Here is a 14,351-nt window from a genome sequence, read left to right as displayed (position 1 = left end):
ATCATCAGGCCAGCCTTCTCGGCTAACACTTTTGAGATCAAGTCAAGCACGATTCAGATGATACAGAACTCGGTTCAGTTTGGGGTTTCTCCTACTGAAGACCCCAACATGCACATCAGGGATTTCATTGAGATCTGCGCACTTTCAAGTTCAATGGTGTGACTGAAGATGCTATCAAGCTGCGACTCTTCCCATTCTCTCTAAGGGATAAAGCGAAGTGCTGGTTACATTCTCTACCACCAGGGTCTATCACCATTTGGGAGATTCTTGCTCAAAATTTTCTCACTAAATTCTTCCCTATGACGAAGATTGCTGCAATCAGGAATGCTCTTACTCAGTTTGCTCAGCAAACTGGAAAATCTCTGTGTGAGGCTTGGGATTGATATAAGGAGATTCTAAGGAAGTGCCCACACCATGGCATGCCTGATTGGATGATTATAAATTGTTTCTACAATGGATTGGGTGCTACTTATAGACCCATACTCGATGTAGCATCAGGAGGAGTCTTGTGGGATAAGAGTTACAATGAAGCTTATGAATTGATTGAACTGAAGGCTACTAATGAATACCAGAATCCTTCTCAGAGACTGACTTAGGGAAAAGTAGTAGAAATTCTGGAGTTGGATGCAGCAACTTCTAGGATGGAAACCTTGACTAACTATGGAGTTAATCAAATCACTAGTGTCTGTGAGCTTTGTGCTGGTGCCCATGAGACTGATCAGTGTGCTATTTCTAGTGAATCAGCTCAGTTCGTGAGCAATTTTCAGCGATCCTAGCAACCTGTGCCAGCCACTTATCATCCCAACAACCGCAATCATCCTAATTTCAGTTGGAGCAACGCTCAGAATGCGGTTCAGCAACCTTATCAGCAGTATCCAGCTAAGCAGTACAACCCCCTGGGTTTCAGCAACCACAATATGCACCAAGGCAGCAACTTCAGCTGCAACAAGCTAATAAAAAATCTGAATTAGAAGAGTTGAAGCTTATGTGCAAGAGTCAAGCTGTTTCTATCAAGAACTTGGAAAATCAAATTGGACAAATTGCCAATGCCTTGCTTAATCATCAATCCGGTACATTAACTAGTGACACTGAAGTGCCAGGACAGAGGGAAGCTAAGGAGCAGGTGAAGGAAATCACTTTGAGGTCTGGAAAGGTTGCAAATCCCGAACAAACTCAAGTTTCATATGAAAAAGCTGGGGCTGAAGAAGAAGTAGAGCAGTAGGGAGTAGAATTGGAACCAATAAAGACTACTATGGCGCACACTCCTCCTGAGGTAAATACAGGGGAAACAGATCTATCCTCCACCGCCTTTTCCTAAGCGGCTGTAGAAGAAAAAGCTGGATAAGCAATTTGAGAAGTTTCTGGAGGTGTTCAAGAAACTTCATATTAACATACCTTTCGTTGAGGCTCTTGAGCAGATGCCTAGTTACGCAAGGCTTATGAAAGGTATACTCTCTCGGAAAGTGAAGCTAGATGATTTAGAGACTGTCACTCTCATGGAGGAATGCAATGTTGTGCTGCAATAAAAGTTGCCTCCGAAGCTTAAGGATCCAGGAAGCTTCACTATTCCTTGCACTATTGGATAAGTGTCTTTTGAAAGATGCTTATGTGACCTGGGAGCAAGCATTAATCTGATGCCTTTGTCAATCTTCAAGAAGTTAAACTTGCCTGATCTAAAACTGACTTATAAGACTTTGCAGTTGGCCGACCGCTCTATTACATATCCGCTTGGAATTGTAGAGGATGTCTTGGTCAAGGTTGATAAACTTATCTTCCCTACTGATTTCATATTTCTTGATTTCGAGGAGGATAAAAAGATTCCCATAATCATGGGAAGACCTTTCTTGGCAACTAGCCGAACCTTGATAGATGTGCAAAAGGGTGAGCTTACAATGTGAGTGCTGGATCAGGATGTAACTTTTAATGTGTTCAATGCTATCAAATTCCCTATGGAAAATGAGGAGTGCATAAAAGTGGAGTTGTTCGATTCTGTGGTTACTTCAGAACTTGATCAATTGCTAAGGTCTGATGCCTTAGAGAAGGCCTTATTGGGGAATTCAGATTGTGAGGATGATGAAGGTGAAGAAAAATTACAATATCTAAATGTTTCTCCCTGGAAGAGGAAGATTGATATGCCTTTGAATCTCTTGGAATGGAGGAATTGACCAAAGCTCCTAAATGCCTCAAGCCATCTATTGAGAAAGCTCCTACTCTTGAGCTTAAGCCTTTACCTGAACATTTAAGGTATGCGTTTTTAGGTGATGCATCTACTATGGACCATAGCAGATATTAAGGGAATCAGCCTTCTTATTGTATGCATAAAATTCTACTAGAGGAAGGTAGCAAGCCTACGGTCGAGCAGCAAAAAAGACTTAATTCAATCATGAAGGAAGTAGTGAAGAAGGAAATCCTTAAGTGGCTCATGCATGGATCATCTATCCTATTTCTGACAGTTCATGGGTATGCCCAGTTCAATGTGTGCCAAAGAAAGGTGGTATCATTGTGGTAGCAAATGAGAAGAATGAGCTTATTCCTACACGAACAGTCACAAGGTGGAGAGTTTGCATGGATTATAGGAAGCTGAACAAGGCCACTAGGAAGGATCACTTCCCTCTGCCTTTCATTGACCAGATGTTTGACCGATTGGCTGGTCACGAGTATTACTGTCTTCTGGATTGTTATCCGGGTTACAATCAGATCTGTATCGCTCCAGAAGATCAGGAGAAGACTACCTTCACTTGTCCATTTAGTACTTTTGCCTTTAGATGAGTTTCTTTTGGTTTGTGTGGTACGCCAGCCACATTTCAGATATTTATGATGGCCATCTTTTCGGATATGATTAGCCAGAATGTGGAGGTGTTCATGGACGACTTCTCTGTATTTGGAGATTCTTTTGATGAATGCTTGCACAATCTTGGACATGTTCTCAAGAGGTGCGTTGAGACCAACTTGCTTCTCAATTGGAAGAAATGTCACTTTATGGTGCGACAAGGCATTATTCTTGGGCACAAGGTTTCTAGTAAGGGTCTTGAGGTGGACAAAGCCAAGGTGGGGGTCATTGAAAATCTTCCTTCACCAATTTCTGTTAAGGGAATTCACTGTTTTCTTGGTCATGCGGGTTTCTATAGGCGGTTCATCAAGTACTTCTCCAAGATTTTGAAGCCATTGTGCAGTTTTCTACAGAAAGATGTCCCTTTCAAGTTTGATGACCAGTGCCTTGCCGCTTTTGAAACATTGAAGAAGAGTTTAATCACGACACCTGTCATAACTGCACCTGACTGGAATGAACCTTTTGAGATGATGTGGGATGCAAGTGAATATGTAGTAGGAGCAGTTCTTGGGCAGAGAAAGAACAACATATTTCATGTGGTCTACTACGCTAGTAAGACCTTGAATGGTGCTCAACTGAATTATACTACTACGGAGAAAGAACTTTTGGCTATTTTCTATGGTTTTGAGAAATTTTGATCTTATCTAGTTGGGACTAAAGTGACAGTTTTCACTGATCACGCTGTAATTCGTTATCTCATTTCGAAGAAGGACTCGAAGCCTGGATTGATTATATGGGTTCTTTTTCTTCAAGAATTTGAATTAGACATCAAGGACAGAAAGGGGATTGAAATCAAGTCACTGATTATCTCTCGCATTTAGAGAACCCTAATGCTACTTCACTGGAAAAGACATTGATAAATGAGTTTTTTCCCGATGAGCAGCTATTTGGAGTGCAAGAGGAAGAATAATGGTTCGCAGACATTGTGAACTGCCTTGTGAGTAACATCATGCCTCCCGACTTATCATACACTCAAAGGAAGAAGTTTTTGCATGATGTGAAGTGGTGTATGTGGGATGAGCCATTTTTTTTCATCAAAGAGCTGACCAAATCATCAAGAGATGTATTCCTTACAGCGAAACGGGGGGGGGGGGATCTTGCGAGATTGCCACTCAACGGCTTATGGAGGACACTATGGTGGAGAAAAGACAGCAGCTTGTATTCTTCAAGCAGGTTTCTTTTGGCCAACCTTGTTTAAAGATGCTCATCAGTTCATTTTGAAATGTGATCAATGTCAACGTGTGGGTAATATGTCTAAGAGGGATGAGATGCCTCTTAATGTGCTTCTTGAGGTTGAAGTCTTCAATGTTTGTGAAATTGACTTCATGGGGACATTTGTCTCATCTTGTAATAATCAGTATATCTTGTTGGTGGTTGATTATGTGTCGAAATGGGGGTGAGGTTAAGGCATTGCCAACGAACGATGCAAAAGTGGTGCTTAATTTTCTTCACAAGAAGATATTCACAAGGTTAGGAACTCTAAGAGTTATAATCAGTTATGAGGGGTCGCATTTTACAACCACAAGTTCACTGCTATGATGCAAAGGTATAATGTGAATCATCGCATTGCTACAGCTTATCATCCTCAGAAGAATGGTCAAGCTGAGGTATCTAACAGAGAGATCAAGTACATCTTAAAGAAAGTTGTGTGTCCATCGAGGAAAGATTGGTCTTTGAAGTTTGATGAAGCTGTGTGGGCTTATAGAATAGCATACAAGACTCCGTTGGGAATGTTGCCATTTCAGTTGGTTTATGGTAAGGGGTGTCATTTGCCTGTGGAGATCAGGCATAAGGCGTATTGGGCTTTGAAGAAATTGAATTTGGATTTGGATGTAGCTGGTAAGAAGAGTATGCTTCAATTAAATGAGCTCGACAAGTTTCAACTTCAAGCTTATGAGAATAACAAAATGTATAAGGAGAAAGTCAAGAGGTGGCACGATAGGGGTCTAGTGCTCAAATTATTCGTGTCCGGGCAACAAGTTCTTTTGTTCAACTTTCGTCTCCGTCTTTTTCCTGGAAAGTTGAAGTCAAGATGGTAAGGGCCATTTGTTGTCAAAACTGTGTTTCCACATGGAGCGGTGGAGATTTTTGAGAATGATCCGGGCCAAGCATTCAACGTAAATGGTCAGAGGTTGAAGCATTACTATGACAACACGGCAAACCGCGAGGTAATTAGTTCTATTTTGTTATCCGTTTGATCTCGAGTTTCTACGTCAAGCTAACAACATAAAGCAAGCGCTTCTTGGGAGGCAACCCAAGTTTGTTGTACATTAGTAAGTAGAGGAAGCAAGAAGAAAAGAGAAAATCACAAAAAAAATCATAAAAACAGAAAAATTCAGGGCCAACTTCAGAAGCCAGGTGCGCCTGCAATGATCTAGCGCGGGGCCGCGCTAAAATTATAGAGACACGGCATGCCCGCGCTGATCTAGCGCGCGGCCGCGTCGATGTCCCGAGTCTGTAAAATAAAAACAACAGTTTTGAAGAGGAAAAACGGGATTTTTGCTATAAAATCAACTCCTACCCGAATTTTACTCTCCCACATCCCAAATTTCCCTCTCCAAATCAAACCCATTATTCCCACTATTCCCATAATCAAATCTCACTTCTATTCCATATATAATTCTCTTTTCTCCTCCTATAAATACATACACTTATACAAAAACTTCTTCACCACTTCACAAATTTCTCAAATATAAATTCTCTCTCAAACACAAACTCTTATTTTCTCTACTTAATTCCAATGGCACCGAAGAGACAACAAACTCAAGTAAGCAGCAACACCACCAATTCTTCAAGTGCAGGTGGTGTAAGGCCGATGTTCTCTACTCCCGAGGCTGAAGCGGAGTATACGAGGCTTCTCTCAAAGTCTATTGCTAAGGAGCGAGGTTTTCTGCCATCGGGGAAGGATGGTAAGCTGTTGGAGATGATTTTGGAGATGGGCTGGGTTCCTTTTTGTGAGGAACCCGCTGCTGTGCCCATGAGTATTGTTCGCGAATTCTATGCGAACGCGAAGGCTCAGAAGAATGGCTTCACAGTAGTGAGGGGGATGAAGGTGGAGTACAATGTAGGGTCGATAAGGAGGGTGATTAATCAGCCTGCGAGGAAGGCTGGTCAGGATATTTGGAATGATAAGACTCTGGAAGATTTTAAATTGGATTCGATTGTTGCTACTCTATGTGTGCCTAAGTCTCATTGGACGTTCAAGTGGGGCACAACTGATTATGCCACATTCCCTGCTTCTTGTATGAACATATTTGCCTGTGCTTGAAATGCCTTTATTTGTGCTAATATTATGCCATCGTCTTATATGCACGAGGTTACTGTGGAGCGAGCACGTTTCTGGTGGGGAATTCTGAAGGGTAATTATGTGGACCTTGGTAGGATTATTCACCAAGGCATTCTGAGATTTTTGAGAGGAAGCACTACGGGTTCTATACCCTATGCTTCTATAGTGACGAAGTTGTGTGCGGTAGTTCGTGTTTATTGGGCTGCACATGAGCAGCTTCAGCTCCCTAGTTCGGCTCTTGATAGTTCGATTATAGTGAACATGGTGGAATGGTATGGTGATAAGCTCGATCCTAAGGGGCTTGGTTATTCGTTTGATATGCTTCCGGGCAAGAAACCAGCTGATCAGTATTTTGCTGGTGGGTCAAAGCTTGCCCGTGAAGTGGGTTAGAGAGCTTAATTAGGATAGGAGATAGAGCGGTCACAGTTACAGAAACCATCAAGAAGGGCATGACGCATTATAGGCGTCTGGGTAGGAGGATGGATGCGATGCATGACATCCACAACAGGTTTGCACGTGATCTCACCCAGGCACTGGGGACAGCTTTCAGAGCCACCGGTGTTGACATCCAGTGGCCAGTATTTGGTGAGGATTCCGTGTATCCACCGTCGGACATGCCTGACACTCCACTCGTTGGGGGTGAGGAGCCTGATTCTGATTAGGTATGCCTGATTCCTTACTGTTACCTTCACTGAGGACAGTGAATATTTTAAGTTTGGGGGTAGTAGTTGAAGGAATATGTTTCGTATGAGTCACGTATAGTTTGCATATTCATGATAGTTCAGGTCATATAGTTGCAAATTTTTCCATGTAGTTTTTTTATTTTTGGTAGTTTTTATGTTAGATTGTTCATGTAGTTTCATGCATTTGCATAATAACTTGATCCCTTAGATAATTTTTCCGATTGACTTTTGATATTGATGCAAGTGTAGTGATGTCGTATTTAGTGATGTTAAGTCTTATTGAATTTATTTGCATGCTATAGACAACTGTATTTCACCAAGTCTTATAGGTTGCTTAAGTGCTAGATCATGGTCATGGTTTGTTTGTTTGTCGAGGTTTAATCGATTGTTTATATTTAGAATTTAGGATATTCTCTTAATAATAAAAGACATGGATATTTAAAAAATTGGAGAAAAATTGGATTTCATTGCTAGTTGTGTTGGCTAGGTGTCAAATGGCTAGTAGCCTGCTCATATTTATATGAGTAGTCTAAGGTTGAACAAGATGGAGCGAAACACACTCGTTTAGATATTGAAAAAAAGGTTATGTATAATTGATCACGAGTGGGCTCTTTAGTACTCGAGTTATTAAGTTTTTTGGGGACTTTGTGCCTAGTGACCTAAGGCTTTTTATAGTCTGGGATCCGCTAACCTAATGCTCGCTACATGGGTATTATTGTATATGTCTTTTGTGGACCTCACTCATTGCACGATCAAACAAGCATAAGTGTGTTGTTTTGTTTGAATAAAAACATGAATCCATATAAAACTCCGATATAAGAATTGAAGTGTTATAAGTTATTTTGAGTCTAGCTTTTATTCTGTTTATAACCTTGTGATTGCTTTGATGAATAGTGAGTCATGATTATTGATCTAGTGGCGATAGTATATCTGTAAGCAGTACACACACGCACGTCTCTGGTTTGTAGATTGATTTGTGAGGTTTGATTGATCTTATGCGAATAACTGCATTTGTTGAGATGTTGCTTGTTGGTTGGTTTAATTATTCTACTGGTATCGTTGGATTCATTTAGTTGCATTCATGCATTTTTATTTCTTGTTCTTTGAGTCTATTTATGCTTGAGGACAAGCATCGATTCAAGTTTGGGGGTATGTTGAGTGGTATTTATGACACTTTATTACGCTCCGTAAAGCTTTAAATTGGTGTAAATGTGCTCAAGTTGTTGGTGTATTAATGTGTTTTCTAGTGTTTTTGTATTTCAGGCATTATTCTAAGAATCAGGTGAATTAGCATTGTTTTGGTGCTAATATGGTGTTAGGATGATGTATAAAGAATTAAGCTCCGGAAGCCAACTCGATTGCAGCAGGAATTAAAGAAAATCAGAAAATTTTCCAGAAGCACGGCGTGCCCGCACTGATTTAGCGTGCGGCCGCGCCCATTTGTCAGAGAGCCAGCGCGCCCATGCTGGTGAAGCACACGGCCGCGCCGGGTCGGGATCTCAGAATCCTGATTCTAGTTGATTTACAATTGGAGGACTTCTATCTTACATGGGCTGCTATATATACTTAAATAAAGGACGTTTTCTATAGAGACGGATATACCAGAGCACAAGGAGAGCCGTAAGAAGACCGTGTTAGCACAATTCAACGAAGAAGAAGAAGATCTTGTTTTTACTTGTGAATCTTTGTTCTAAGTTTGAACTTGGATGCTAGTTTTCTTATTCGTTAACCTTACTCTTGTTTCGTACTTGGTTTTATTATTTATTCAGTATAAAGACTACGTTTACTATATCATGTTTTCATCGGAACCCACATTAATGATGAGTCCGATTATGGGCTAATCGTTATCGTGGGGTTCTAGCGGATTTATTTATGGATTTCTTTAGGTAATTTGTTTCGATACCTTAGTGTGTGGTGATTGTATGATAGCCTAGTATAGGTTGCGCTTATTCGTCTTATGAGTTTCACGAACTTATAAGATAGCCTATTAATTCTTAATGAAGCGAAAGTGAATTTAAGGGTTTAGAACTTGCCATGCTAGCATAGGTTCATGTGTTATTTTTATGCATTATTCGTAGGTAATTTTAATCATCTTACTTGCCCTATGTAATCATGATAGATAACTTGTGCATTAAACCGTTATGTTGTCAAATTCTATAGACATATAGGGTCTCGATATAATTGGTATCTATTCAGCTTATATCTCTTTTGTGGATGTCTGGTAGTATGTTATTCGTGCAACGAAAGTTGGCGTTTATCAGTTTCGTGTTATCTGATAAGTGTCATCACCACTACATGCTAAGGTTAAGAACGAAAAGGCTATTGAATGAAGTATTTAATGAAGTTAGAATCACATGTTTGTCATATATATTAATTCAACCATTATTATTCTCTTAGTTATGATTGTTAGTTTAATTTTTATTTATCAACAAACCAAATTTGTTATTCGTCTTAGCATCGGATAATAACCATATCATTATTGCATAAGCGCATAAATTAATTAGTTAACCAAGCCAGTCTCTTTGGGAACGAACTAGAATTAATTCTATATTACTTGCGAACGCGTATAATTGTGTGTATTATTAGCACATGTTTAGTGACTAACACAAACCCGGAAGGGTACCGACTCTGAAAATTAAGTCATGATAAAAAACCTGATCGCATTTCTGTATGGATTTGTGGGGGATTATTATAAAAATTGGATATTAGATCATAGTTTTATTATGTTCTTGATGATAATCCTAAAATTAATGATTGGAAGTTGTTCCATGATATGTGAACTTAAACTTTCATGTATGGTTTTAAGAATTTTTCTTAATGAAATCCATAGAGAATTAGAGTTAAACTTAGTTGCTTGAAAGATCTTGAAAAATGAGAATGTGTTTTGTCCCACATTGAAAATAAATAAAGGGGGTATCAGCTTTATATAGTATCACACACATGGGTAGTATATAACTACTAAGGTGTGTGATGGTGCATTGTGTTCTTGTGTGCTTCACGCACACACACACACGCGCCGCCGCCCCGCCACGCCATGCACCGCACCGCACCGGACCAGGTCGAAGGGTGATTTGGGCGAATGTCTCGGCATCTCGCGTACGCGAGGTGACCTGGGCGAGGATTTTATTTATTTGTGATTTAATATTTTAATTAGAATTTATTTATCAGTTTGGGATGGGTTATTACCTGTTGGGCTGGGTTCGGTTTCTGAATTGGGCTGAGTCACTTTGTAAGTGGGCTTAGTCAGATTCATTGAACCTGGAAATTTGTTATATAACTTTGTAACTGATAATATTATTCAAATTAAAATTAAATTTGATATAATGTGAGAGATTAATGAATACACTGTTACAATTTTATCTTAAATTCAAAATTATCAGTTTTGATTTATCAATTAATTGTACAGTTTAATCACTACAAGGAAAATAGGCTGGCACAACGGTTTTAACCATTTTCTGATACCCCTCAATACCGTTGAGTATTGAGGCGCCGTCTGATACGCATATCAGACAACGATACCCAATCGTTGTTTGTTTTTGTGTAAGACAACAACAGAGATACAAGAAAGGTTATTAGAATGCTGGTATACACAAGTGCTCTGTTGTAACAGAGTATCGTAAGACAGGGCCACATACATGTGTTTTTTATATACACGCTACATGTTGGATATGCTTAACACAACGGTTCACCTGAGACAAGCGTTGTTCTTCCTTCCTACAGGCAACAGAATCGTAAACAATACTATTGTGTGAAATGAATCCAATCAAAGGTGTAGTTATTACAAAGTGTTGTGAGACCACCTCCAGACAAGAGTGCACATGAGATAAAGTGTTGTGCTTCCTCCTTATAGTTGACAGGGGCTAAAATAAAAACTATTGTGTGAAGTAACTCAACACAAGTGTTTCTATATAACACTACGTTGGCTATACCCAGTTGTGAGTATTACCACAACGGTTTTCCAAAACAAACATTTGTATGAAAACTATATTACAACGGATTCATTGGGCAATTCTATTGTCTCTATTTATTATTACAATTGTTTTTGGAAACAAAACATTTGTGTGTAATACATTAGACAATGGTTCTCTTGCTAAAAACTGTGGGGTGAAGGACTTGTCCACGACCTTTTTTCCTATAAAAATCATTGTCTGATTCTTATGTTACGATAATTTAGTTGTCAATTAAGCATTGTTTAAACTTCAAACCCACAATGGGTGATTACAAACTATATTAACCAGACTGTTGTCTAATACAACTTATAATAAGTATAAAATAATAACAAAGCATAACTAATATTAATATATTAACCACGCATTCAGAACATAATTCATACAAAAGAGTCACCAAACACACAATTCATCCGACAACAATCCCAATTCATCCAAAATATTACCACCCCTATTTCACAGAATATTCATCATGAATTGGATCCCATAACAGAACAGTTCTACTTCAAAATCTAGTTACTTAAACAACCCCAAAATAGTTCTTACTTAAACAACCCCGAGAATAGTTCTACTTCAAAATCTAAAAACCCATAAAGCCCAAGCACCTAAGTGTGATGCTTCAGGAAGAACTTTGCCCATGCATCCTTAATGTCATTTATATCATCTTCGGTGAAACTATTGTTGCCCCTCCGAAGCCACTGAAAAAATTTCAATTTCAGTGAAAATTAGATTTTACTAGAAAATTGAGAACAAAAGAAAATAAGTGCGCCGTAAAGAAAATAAGATCTATTTTACCTTTAAGCAGAAATCAAATTCCTTATCTTCGCATATTTCCCTCATATAGAGCATCACAAACAATCCATAGTCCTTGCTTTCATTCTGGACCGGAACTCCCTGAAGAATACAAATTTAGACATTTACATGTAACATGGTACACTGAATTAAAACTGTTAACATCGATTCTTTAAAAAAACATACCGCCAATTTCTCCCAGACTAGTTTTCTCTTTAACATCTTTCTCGCACTATCCTTGTACAGTTTAATGGCACTTAAACAATATATTAAAAAAAATATATTAGCATCCACTCGTCCACTTTCATCCATTCTGAACTTGGTAAATAAATAAATTTATTGCTGAATAAGATAAGTATTATGCGCTACTCACTTGTCAACCACCTCTATCCATTCTGAACTTGTAATTCGCCGCTTCAAAGGGTCCAAGTGATAGACTACTTGTGCATCTGGATTGACAACACTCAAAACCCAATGATTCCTAGTAAAATGATGAACAAAACATAAACATATATTACAACAATGTAGACTTGTGAAATTACAAGTTAATAGAACATTTTTTCTTTTAGTTAATTAATAGGCTGTTTTTTAGTACATTGGGCAAAAAGTAAATTAAAAAAAATACTCACGCATGATTATATGGAAAAAGAAAGCACTGCCTTTTCTTAGCAATTTTGAATCTATAAGCAAGAGCATGCGACCTTTCTGCAGCAGAACCACAAGATTTAGCGCCTATTGTGCCAGGGTCAACAAAAGCTACCATATGTGTCATCTTGTTCCTTTTCAAGTTTTCATGCAATAAACTGCATTAAAAATGTAGCAGTATTTAACACATACTATTATCGTATTCAATATCATTGATAAGCAATTATAAATTTAAACTTTGACACTTACTGAATGTAGATGCAAATGATAGAGGCTGATATTTCACCTCTAGTGTACAAAGCGTAGACATCTGATAAAAAGAGACAGTACTTTTTGATTGAACCAAAAGCTTCTTGGCATAATTTAGAAGAGGTTGTTTGACCATTACTTAAGGCTTCATTTGCCTAAAACAACAGATGTTTTAAAGCATGAAGATAATTTGGACCCATTTCAACCACATACTCTCCGACACAATCCTTGACATGTTTCCATTTCTTTACATCACTTTTTTTCCCTCCCTAAAAAGGAAAAATGAAAACCAAATTAAAGGTGAACGAACACATACAAAATTAGATAATATTCTCTTATAAATTTAACAGTTAGACAAAGTTTAACCTTTTTAGGTTCTACCACCGGTGCGACAGATGTGTTCGCTTCTAGTTTAAGGTCTCTTGGCCAAGCTATGTACATTCCAACCGCTTCATTTACAGTTTTGATTTCATCCCCGACTGGAATGAGAATTGCAGCAGATCCACTGACTACATGAGTGGTTGATACTCGTGCATTTTCTTTTGCGAGTGGCAATCCGTGCAGAATTTTCTCCCCACCTAAAACATTATTTCCCATTATTGCATAAGCAACAACATTGTCTGGGGTCCCAACGACCAGCATCCACTCCAAAGAACTGACTTCAGTCTCAACACCCTTTTTGACCATAGTCTCCACCTCAGCTCCAACTTGGTCAGCATCAACTCCAAATTGTTCAACATCAACTCCAATTTCTTCCACATCAGCTCTAGTTTCTTCCACATCTTTCACTTCCTCATTATTTTCTTTTTCATTGTTATCTTCAGTAAGTTCCAACTTCTTCTTCATACATTCAATCCCATCTAAGGCCTTCAGAATGCCATCTCCACCCTTAGAACAACTCCCTTGCTGTGAATCAATATTTGGACTGCCCTTAGACCTTACATTCTTTACCATAAAACTTGCTTTCAACTTTTCTATTTCAGAGGTCCAAAATGTATCTCTTTGTTTCACAATATTGTTCGTCTCCTCTGCCAAATACTTTTGAACACTCTCTTGTATTCTCTCATCCATGGTCCTTTTCTTCCTTTGTCTTGGAAGATTAAAGTAGGTTGATTGTTTTACATGAACCCCTTGTCCACGTACTCGTCCTTTGTACTCCACGTTACCGAGCACTTTTTCCAAAACATCATCAACACCAGAAACTGTCACTTCTCCTTCACGGACTGCCTTTTTCATCTTCGCCTACAAATGATCAAAACATAAAAAAGTTAAATAATATACAACTAGTTAGATAGTATCTTGCAGCCTATGTTTCATTCAAAAAGAAAGGAAAGACTTGCAATCTCTTCAGCAACTTTTCTAACTTCTTCATTCTGAAAATTTCCTTCCTCATCTTGACGCGCTCGGACCCAAGTGTCTGACCTATCTATCTCTATGGTGGGATCAGATTCAGTCTGCATGTACAAGAATGTTTGAAAGCAACAATATTACTAACAATGCCTTGGCAATAACTAGGAAATAAAAGAAGTAGAGGTTTCATGATCGCTAACCATTTCTTGTTCTAGATTGGCATAACCTTTGTGAGACATACGGTGATTATATTTATTCAACTCCCTTCTTTTTGATTGCCTGTCATGAATTTCCTATACAAAAGCCTTCAAGTGTTAGAAAAAAAGATGCTCTAGTCAATAATTGCTAAAAAATCACAAAATTGATAACGTAAATAGTGCAAAAAATAGTTACCAGAAATTTATCTGTTGTGCATTGTGCAATGAACATGTCCCAATGAGCCTTCTCAATAAAATTGTAATCTTCTGGAGGATACTTCAGCGCCTCAGGTTCATTAATATAAGGCAAGACATACTTTCTAGTTAGATTGCTTTTGAACTCTCGCCATTTCTGGCATGCAGAATTTAACA

General features: G+C 38.6%; 1 non-coding gene across 1 annotated transcript; it reads right to left on the bottom strand.

Moving 5' to 3' along the window:
* Nucleotides 1-314: 314 nt before the first annotated feature.
* LOC141699324 (small nucleolar RNA R71) lies at nt 315-421 on the bottom strand. Its single transcript, XR_012565795.1, has one exon. It is a non-coding gene; the product is annotated as a small nucleolar RNA R71 (small nucleolar RNA).
* Nucleotides 422-14,351: the final 13,930 nt, after the last annotated feature.

Source organism: Apium graveolens, chromosome 11, assembly GCF_009905375.1.
Source record: "Apium graveolens cultivar Ventura chromosome 11, ASM990537v1, whole genome shotgun sequence".
NCBI classification, from domain to species: domain Eukaryota; kingdom Viridiplantae; phylum Streptophyta; class Magnoliopsida; order Apiales; family Apiaceae; genus Apium; species Apium graveolens.
Note: the sequence above shows the minus strand (reverse complement) of the source record. Positions and strands in the feature narration are given on the sequence as shown.